Raw genomic sequence first — 10,510 nt, 5'->3', positions numbered from 1 at the left:
TTGATATACCCGAGGATGACAGTATGTCGATCATCCTTGGTAGACCATTTTTGAATACTACAGGGGCTCAATAAAGGAAATGTCACTTTTCATGTTAAAGGTAATGAGCATATAGTACACTTTCCAAAGAAACAACCTCGAGTGGATAGTATCAACTCTATTGGAATTTTTTTCAGAAATTACTATTGGAGGTTTTGAATTCCCTATTCTTAATTATTGTCAAAAAGAAGTATGAGATTCTTATTATTGGGGACATGCATATCCCCCTGGGCACGCCATGCAGGCTTGTGGGGACATGTAGGCCCTCTCACTTATTCTAGCCATCCATCCACTTCTTCCTCCAGAAAAAATCACACCCTTGCTCAAACCCGTGTTCTTGCTCATCTTGCCGCCATTTTCAATCTCCTTGCTCGGAGCTCTGTTTTCGAAACTATTCTAGGGGATTGTTCCTCAGTATGTGACTCCACCAATGGTCCAATTAGTTTTTGTTCTAATTCTTTATATATTGCAAATTTTTGCTGCTGTGGTGACCATGTTCTTGAGCTTGCATGTCAAATTTATATGGTTCAAAGTAGTTTGGTTGCATGATATAGCTTCTAGACACTTGTAGGTGTAGTTGCTATCAATTTTGTTGAGTTTGGTTCACTTTATTTTGAGTCACTAAAATTTCAGAAATTTTCAGAGGAAGAAACTGTTTAGGAAGGTGTTCCAAGGTGGTTCCTCGAAGAAGAAATCCTCAAGGCCCGCGATACATGAGCTGGCCCTTGAACCACCACGGGAAGCTCCAGTGCGACCTTGCGAATGGCCGTCGGATCATTTCATGACTTGTGTAGGTTTCAAGGAAGAATTTGATATGTACGTGCACAACGCTGGCCTGACGGACTTCGTGTCAGATAAGTTCTTGTAATATTATAATCTTACTACTTCTTTTTGTGTGGATATTTGAGTATTCAGTCCATCGCAATACACATTCTGTTTTATTTGATCTATATGATAAATCATTTCGCATGGACCTTGAAGAATTTAATGATGCATGCAAAATTCTGCAATGGTGCATTTATACTGAACCTCGCAAATCTGATTGCATTGTATTCCTTACTAGCATCACTAGGGGACAAACTATAAATGTAACACAAGCTAGTATAGGGAGCATTCACTTTCCTGCATTACATTATTTTGCACTCTTTATAGGAAGATGCATTAATGGTGAACATGACCATAGCCACCTTTGCTCTCCTAATTTAAGTGTCCTCAAGAGTGCGGCAATGGATGATAAACGATATAACTTGGGGGATATTGTTGCAAAGGCAGTTACATAATAATGCCTTAGATAGAGGTTTCTTTGGTGGAATTTATGCCCCTCGTTTAGCTGATTATCTCGGGGTACCTATAAGAGAAAAAAAGATATTCAGTTACCACATGCTTTCCTCGATTATGATGGTACATAATATTTCCAATTTCTTGAGAGGGGCGAACAACCTTTCTAGTATAAACTAATCTTTGACAGGGATCGTGTCTTCCATATTACGCTTCCCGCTCCTGCCTTCTTTGACTTTCAGGTAAAACAAAGATATTTGTTACTTAGAGAGGAGGCAGAGGATTATGAGAGGGCGAGGGAGTCCGCTCGCCTCAACGAGGAAGCCCTCCAAGCGGTGGCAGCTGCAATCTAGTTCAACCCTAACTACGACTTTGGATATCACCATGGCCAGCCGTGGCCATAGACCAACTTAGGCCAAAGGCCTAAGCTTGGGGGAGTACGTATTTCTCACCGACATTACATTCATGTTCACACATTCATTCTAGTTGTCGGTGTTCATCTGTTTTCATTGTATAATCCATGCTAGTTTTTTTATTGCCTTCTTCTTGTGTGTTTGATTTTTTAATAAAATCCAAAAATATATTTCTTGCTTCTTTTTAGTTTTCTTTCTAGTTTAATTAGTTGTAGTATTGAAAGAAAACCCGAAAAGATTTCTCGTTCTCCTTTTGCTTGCTGGGAGCTTTCCTGTGTAAATAGTTTTTCTCGTTTTTGTTTTGCTTTCTTGAGAAAAACAAAAACACCAAAAATATTTCAGTGTGTTTCTTTGACATTCTTTTCTTTTCTTTGGGTCGTAAGGAGAAGACCACGATGAAAATGTTGAGTGGCTCTCATATGCATTATTGTTGATCTAACAAAGAGCCCACATTACCTTGTCTTCTCCTTTGAATAAATGTTTGCAGATTCTAGCTTAGTCCATAGCACATGCACTCTTATTATTATTCACATCGTTCGGTCATGTAAGTGAAAGGCAATAATGACGATATTTGATGAAATGATTGAGATTAAGAAAAGCTAGTATGAACTTGACCTATTTTTTTTGTAAATATGATTAGCTCATAGTTCTTGATTCGGCCTATTATGAATGAAACATATTTGTAGCGACAATTAGAGATTATAGTTACTCTTGCCATGCTTAATTAGCTAGGAGTGGATAATGGTTTATCTTGTATGACAACATGCATTTAAAATGGTTATGATGTAGTATGATAGGATGGTATCCTCCTTTTAATGATTCAAGTGGCTTGACTTGGCACATGTTCACACATGTAGTTGAATCAAAACCAACATAGCCTCCACGATATTTATGTTCATGGTGATTTATATCCTACTCATGCTTGCATTCAATGTTGATTAACCTCAATGCATGTTTATGACCGTTGTCGCTCTCTAGTTGGTCGCTTCTCAATCTTTTTGCTAGCCTTCACTTGAACTAAGTGTGAATACTACTTGTGCATCCACTTCCTTAAACCCAAAGTTGTTCCATATGAGTCCACCATACCTACCTATATGCGGTATTTACCTGCCGTTCCAAGTAAATTTGCATGTGCCAAACTCTAAATCTTCAAATGAAAATCTGTTTTGTATGCCCGAATCACTCATGTAGCGACTCGGGGCTGTCAATATCTTCCATGCTAGGTGGGTTATTCCAACGATGAGTGTTCACTAGTACGCATCGGTGCTATACAAATGGTTTTTAACCCCTTTCCGCGACGGCATTTGGAACCATCACCTAGTGAGTGACGACGCTAGGGGGGTCCTTCCCACACGACCCAGAAACCGCCGGGGATAGGGAGCCTTGATGCATATATAGTACTCCTACTCGTTTGTGCTCGCATTGCATCATAGTCGGTATTCTGTGGTGCTACGTTTATGATGCGCGGCCTGATAATCCCCAAGTGCATGGAATCATCGTAGCAATTTCTAAAGGTGGAAGTGATAAGTATGGAGTGTCAAACCCACAAGGAGCTAAAGGTAAGATCAATATTCTCTCAAGCCCTATCTGCCACTGATACGACTCTACGTACACCGAACGTTTGCTTCCAACTAGCAACGAGAAATAAAACTATGTTGTGGGTATGAAGAGGATAACTTTGCATGATATCGGAGAGCTAAAATATAAGAGTAGGTGCGGTTATCATAAATTTAGAATATATTACTAAATATTATACATAGCGAGTGTGGAATAATGGTGGATCGGTGTGCGGAAATGTCCTAGGCAATCGTTAACAAGACCGGTAATCACTATTGCAGTTTCATATGAGGGAGAGGCATAAGCTAACATACTTTCTCTACTTGGATCATATGCACTTATGATTGGAACTCTAGCAAGCATCCGCAACTACTAAAGATCATTAAGGTAAAACCCAACCATAGCATTAAAGCATCAAGTCCTCTTTATCCCATACGCAACAACCCCCTTACTCGGGTTTGTGTTTCAGTCACTCACGCAACCCACTATAAGTGAATCATAAACGTATTGCAACACCCTACAGTGGGAATCCCTCACGCTTGCGTGACACGGAGGGCACCATAGGGCAGCACCAAAGTAAAACATACAACTCATACCAATCTAGATCATCAATCAACCCAAAGACAAAAGATATCTACTCAAAACATCATAGGCTGGCAACACATCATTGGATCATAATATGTGGCATAAAGCACCATGTTCAAGTAGGGATTACAGCGGGGTGCAGGAGAGTGAACCGCGTAAAAGAGATGAGGATGGTGATGATGATGGTGATGTTGATGAAGATGATCACCGCGGCGATGATTCCGCTCCCGATGGCACTCCGGTGCCACCAAGAGAGAGGAGGAGAGGTTCTCCCCCTTGTGCTTCCTCCTCCATGGCGTCCCACCTGGATGGGGAGAGGTTCCCCCTCTGGTCCTTGGCCTTCATGGTGATGATGGCCCCTCCGGGATCCTCCTCCATGCCCTCCGGTGATGATGGCCCCCTCCGGCAGGGTGCCGGAGAGGGCCTAGATTGGTTTTCGGTGGCTATGGAGGCTTCTGGTGGCGGAACTCCCTATCTAGGTTAATTTTCTGAGGTTTATGTATTTATAGGAACTTTTGGCATCGGTCTCATGTCAAGGAGGTGCTCGAGGCGTCCATGAGGCAGGCCCACGCGCCTGGGGTGGGGGAGGGGGTGGGCGCGCCCCCACCCTCGTGGACGCCCCAGGACTCTCCTGGCCCAACTCTTTTACTCTGGGGTCTTCTTTTGGTCCATAAAAATTGTCAAAAATTGGCATGTCAATTGGACTCCGTTTGATATTCCTTTTCTGTAAAACTAAAAAACAAGGAAAAAACAGAAACTGGCACTGGGCACTAGGTTAATAGGTTAGTCCCAAAAATCATATAAAATAGCATATAAATGCATATAAAACATCCAAGGTTGACAATATAATAGCATGAATACTTCATAAATTATAGATACGTTGGAGACGTATCAGCATCCCCAAGCTTAATTCCTGCTCGTCCTTGAGTAGGTAAATGATAAAAGAAATAATTTATGAAGTGTGAATGCTAGCAAGTGCATAAGTTTCATCAATGATAGTTCCAATCACTTTTTCTAGCATCATTATATATCATAACAGTAGCTAATTTTCATAAAACTTTTCATGATCAAGTAACAAGCTATTCACATGTTAAAGTATAGATCATAAACTCTCTTGAAACTAACAAACTATATTCTCAGTCATCAAACAATTGCAATTCATCTTATTTTCAGGAAGGGTCTATGTCAGAGCTTTGATTTAGCAAACTCCACATACTCAACTATCATTTAGTCTTTCACAATTGCTAACACTCACGTGATATTTATGGGTTCAAAGTTTAATCGGACACAGAGAAAGATAGGGGCTTATAGACTCGCCTCCCAACCTTTTACCTCAAGGGTAATGTCAACAATAATAGTTCATGATAACTTACATCCAATTGGATATATATATATATATATATATATATATATATATCAGGATATTTCCAACACAATGTTCTTGCCAAAGGATAAAATGTAAAAAGGAAAGGTGAAGATCACCATGACTCTTGCATAAGGGTAGAAGATAAAAGTAAAAGATAGGCCCTTCGCAGAGGGAAGCAAAGGTTGTCATGCGCTTTTATGGTTAGATGCACAAAATCTTAATGCAAAAGAATGTCACTTTATATTGCCACTTGTGATATGGACCTTTATTATGCAGTCCGTCGCTTTTATTTCTTCCACATCACAAGATCGTATAAAGCTTATTTTCTCCACATTAATAGATCATACATATTTAGAGGGCAATTTTTATTGCATGCACTGATGACAACTTACTTGAAGGATCTTACTCAATCCATAGGTAGGTATGGTGGACTCTCATGGCAAAACTCGTTTTAAGGGATGTTTGGAAGCACAAGTAGTATTTCTACTTGGTGCAAAGAATTTGGCTAGCATGAGAGGGAAAGGCAAGCTCAACATGTTGGATGATCCAAGACAATATACTTTATTTCGGATATAAGAAAACATAACCCATTACGTTGTCTTCCTTGTCCGACATCAACCTTTTAGCATGTCATATTTTAATGAGTGCTCACAATTACAAAAGATGTCCAAGATAGTATATTTATATTTTAAATCTCTCTTCCTTTAATATTCTTTCATGAATTGTTCAAGTGACCAATTCTATGTTTGGTAACTTTCAATAAGTTTACTACCTATACTTATTAGGTGTGAAGTCATTACTCCCCATTGTATAAGCATATGAAACATATATAAATTCAGATTTATGGTATTCAATTATTCAACCATTTACTCATAGGATATACGTGAAGCACGTGAGTAAATGATAAACTACTCCAAAAGATATAAGTGAAGGACACTGAGTAGTCAAATAATTAACTAGCCATGGGAGGATTCTTTTTCATTTAAGATTTCAGATCCAATGATTTTATTCAAACAGCAAGTAAAATTGAAAATACGCTCCAAGCAAAACACATATCATGTGACGAATAAAAATATAGCTCCGAGTAAGGTATACCGATAGTTTTTGAAGACGAAAGAGGGGATGCCTTCCAGGGCATCCCCAAGCTTAGGCGCTTGAGTTTTCCTTGAATATTACCTTGGGGTGCCTTGGGCATCCCCAAGCTTAGGGTCTTTCCACTCCTTATTCTCCTCATATCGATATCTCACCCAAAGCTTGAAAACTTCAATCACACAAAACTTAATGGAACTTCGTGAGATAGGTTAGTATGATAAAGAGTAAACCATTCACTTTGGTACTGTCAAAGACAAGGCTCATAATTGTTATCACACAATGCCTACTGTACCATATCAGTTCTACAATTTATATTGAGAAATATAAGTCATAGAAACTAGAAAACAAGAAAACTATGCAATGAAAACAGAATCTGTCATAAACAGAACAGTCTGTAATGATCTGAACACTAGCCATACTTCTGCTACACAAATAATTATGAAATAAATTGGTGGACGTGAGGAATTTGTCTATTAATCTTCTTCAAAAAGAATCAGCACCAAAGAACTCTTCTGTAAAAAATGGCAGCTAATCTCGTGAGCGCAAAGTTTCTGTTTTTTACAGCAAGATCACATTAACTTTCACCCAAGTCTTCCCAAAGGTCTTACTTGTCACTTTATTGAAACAAAATCTATAAAAAATGATTAATACAGTAGCTTAATCATTTAAACACACAAAAAAAGTAAGGGTAAATATTGGGTTGTCTCCCAACAAGCGCTTTTCTTTACTGCCTTTTAGCTAGGCATGATGATTTCAATGATGCTCACATGAAAGATAAGACTTGAACATAAAGAGAGCATCATGAAGAATATGACTAGCACATTTAAACGTAACCCACTTCCTATTCCTAGGGATTTTGTGAGCACACAATTTATGGGAACAAGAATCAACTAGCATAGGAAGGCAAAACAAGTATAACTTCAAAACTTTAAGCACATAGAGAGGAAAACTTGATATTATTGCACTCCTACAAGCATGTATTCCTCCCTCATAATAATTTTTAGTAGCATAATGAATGAGTTCAACAATATTACCATCACATAAAGCATTCTTTTCATGATCTATGAGCATAGAAATTTTACTAGTCTCCACATAAGCAAAATTCTCCTCATTCGGAATGGCAGGATCACTAGTTCCTAAAGTTGACACTCTTCCAAACCCGCTTTAGATGATAGTATTATTCATACTCCAAAAGATATAAGTGAAGTTCATGGATAATTCTACAATTAATATAAACTAACCAATGTCCAAGCTCAAAATGTATGAGTGAAGCACACGAAGCATTCTATAAAACCATACTCAAAAGATTTAAGTGAAGCACAAAGAGCAATTATATAAGATCTTACTTAAAAGATATAAGTGAAGCACATGAGGAATTCTATAAATAAATTAAGGTCTATATCATACTAGCATGGTTCATAAAGGAATAACAAAAAAACCACAAAGCACACAAATCATGTGAACGAAACAAAAACCGAGGTATACCGATAATTGTTGAAGAAGAAAGATGGGATGCCAAACGGGGCATACCCAAGCTTAGATGCTTGAGTATCCTTATAATATTTACTTGGGGTGCCTTGGGAATCCCCAAGCTTGAGCTCTTGCCTCTCTTTTTTCTTCTCACATCGGTAACTCCTCGTTCTTCGAACACTTCATCCACAAAAAACTTCAACAAAAACTTTGTGAGATCCGTTAGTATAATAAAGCAAATCACTACCTTTAGGTACTGTTGAAAACTCATTAAAATTTTATATTATAACTATATCTACTGTATTCCAACTTCACCATGGTTCATACCCCCCGATACTACCATAGATTCATCAAAATAAGCAAACAACACAAGAAAAACAGAATCTGTCTAAAACAGGACAGTCTGTAGTAATATGGAGGTTTAGTAAACTTCTGTAACTACAAAAATTATGAAATAAATTTGAAAATTTTAAAAATTTATACAGAAGTAATGTGAAAAAAGTTGCAGACCCATTTTACTTTCCAGTAAAAAATGTAAAATCACGCGCTACAGCCAATGTTTCTGTTTTTCTTCTGCACATAGTAAACAAGCAATCTAATCATCCTAAAACCAAAGCTTGGCACATTATTTTTATAATACAATGGATATATATAAAGGGGTAATTATTTACATAGAAACTTCCATGAAAAATTCTACATTGTTTCGTGAGCATGAACACGAGTGCTCAAGGTCGACCCTCACTTCTTCAATGCATAACTTTCCAATCACTTCTTTTTTTGAAAAACTTTTTAGGTATGAGAGGCAAGTAATTTTTTTGTATTTTCATTCTTTTAATTTTTTTGTATGTTTCACCCACAACTAAACAGAAACAAAAAGGGAAAACAAAATCTACTTAATGAAGGAATCAAACAAGCACACACGAGAATATCAACCCCACGCTATTGCTCCCTGGCAACAGCGCCAGAAAAGAGCTTGATAATCCCCAAGTGCAGGGAATCATCGTAGCAATTTCCAAAGGTGGAAGTGATAAGTATGGAGTGTCAAACCCACAAGGAGCTAAAGGTAAGATCAATATTCTCTCAAGCCCTATCTTCCACTGATACGACTCTACGTACACCGAACGTTTGCTTCCAACTAGCAACGAGAAATAAAACTATGTTGTGGGTATGAAGAGGACAACTTTGTATGATATCGGAGAGCTAAAATATAAAAGTAGGTGCTGTTATCATAAAGTTAGAATATATTACTAAATATTATACATGGCGAGTGTGGAATAATGGTGGATCGGTGTGCGGAAATGTCCTAGGCAATCGTTAACAAGACCGGTAATCACTATTGCAGTTTCATTTGAGGGAGAGGCATAAGCTAACATAATTTCTCTACTTGGATCATATGCACTTATGATTGGAACTCTAGCAAGCATCCGCAACTACTAAAGATCATTAAGGTAATCATCCAACCCACTACAAGCGAATCATAAATGTATTGCAACACCCTACAGTGGGAATCCCTCATGCTTGCGCGACACAGAGGGCACCATAGGACAGCACGAAAGTAAAACATACAACTCATACCAATCTAGATCATCAATCAACCCAAAGAAAAAAGATATCTACTCAAAACATCATAGGATGGCAACACATCATTGGATCATAATATGTGGCATAAAGCACCATGTTCAAGTAGGGATAATAGCGGGGTGCGGGAGAGTGAACCGCGTAAAAGAGATGAGGATGGTGATGATGATGGTGATGTTGATGAAGACGATCACCGTGGTGATGATTCCCCTCCCGATGGCACTCCGGTGCCACCAAGAGAGAGGAGGAGAGGTTCTCCCCCTTGTGCTTCCTCCTCCATGGCCTCCCCTGGATGGGGAGAGGTTCCCCCTCTGGTCCTTGGCCTTCATGGTGATGATGGCCCCTACAGGATCCTCCTCCATGCTCTCCGGTGATGATGGCCCCCTCCGGCAGGGTGCCGGAGAGGGCCTAGATTGGTTTTTGGTGGCTACGGAGGCTTTTGGCGGCAGAACTCCCGATCTAGGTTAATTTTCCAAGGTTTCTGTATTTATAGGAATTTTTGGCGTCAGTCTCACGTCAAGGAGGTGCCCAAGGCGTCCATGAGGCAGGCCCACGTGCTTGGGGGGGGGGGGGGCGCCCCCACCCTCGTGGACGCCCCGGGACTCTCCTGGCCCAACTCTTTTACTCCGAGGTCTTCTTTTGGTCCACAAAAAATTGTCAAAAATTGGCACGTCAATTGGACTCCGTTTGATAGAAACTGGCACTGGGCACTAGGTTAATAGGTCAGTCCCAAAAATCATATAAAATAGCATATAAATGCATATAAAACATCCAAGGTTGATAATATAATAGCATATAAATGCATATAAAACATCCAAGGTTGATAATATAATAGCATGAATACTTCATAAATTATAGATACGTTGGAGACGTATCACGGCCCATCACAAACGGTTCACTATTATAGAACGTGTATGATAAGCATACAATCACACACATTCACTTTTCCTAAACCGTATGCGATAACTAATTAAGAAGATTAGCTAATTGTCGTATGAGTGTCAGACAGGATTACGAAGCGTTGGTCCGTCGTAACATCGTCGTACATGACAACTATCGCACACGCTATTCTATGGTGCAATGTTTATGATGCATACTTCATCAGAAACAGTTCATGATTGCGAATCGTGTA

Source organism: Triticum urartu, chromosome 1A (assembly GCF_056163025.1).
Source record: "Triticum urartu cultivar PI428250 chromosome 1A, HENAU_Tu73, whole genome shotgun sequence".
In the NCBI taxonomy this organism is placed as follows: domain Eukaryota; kingdom Viridiplantae; phylum Streptophyta; class Magnoliopsida; order Poales; family Poaceae; genus Triticum; species Triticum urartu.
This window is presented reverse-complemented; position numbering follows the sequence as displayed.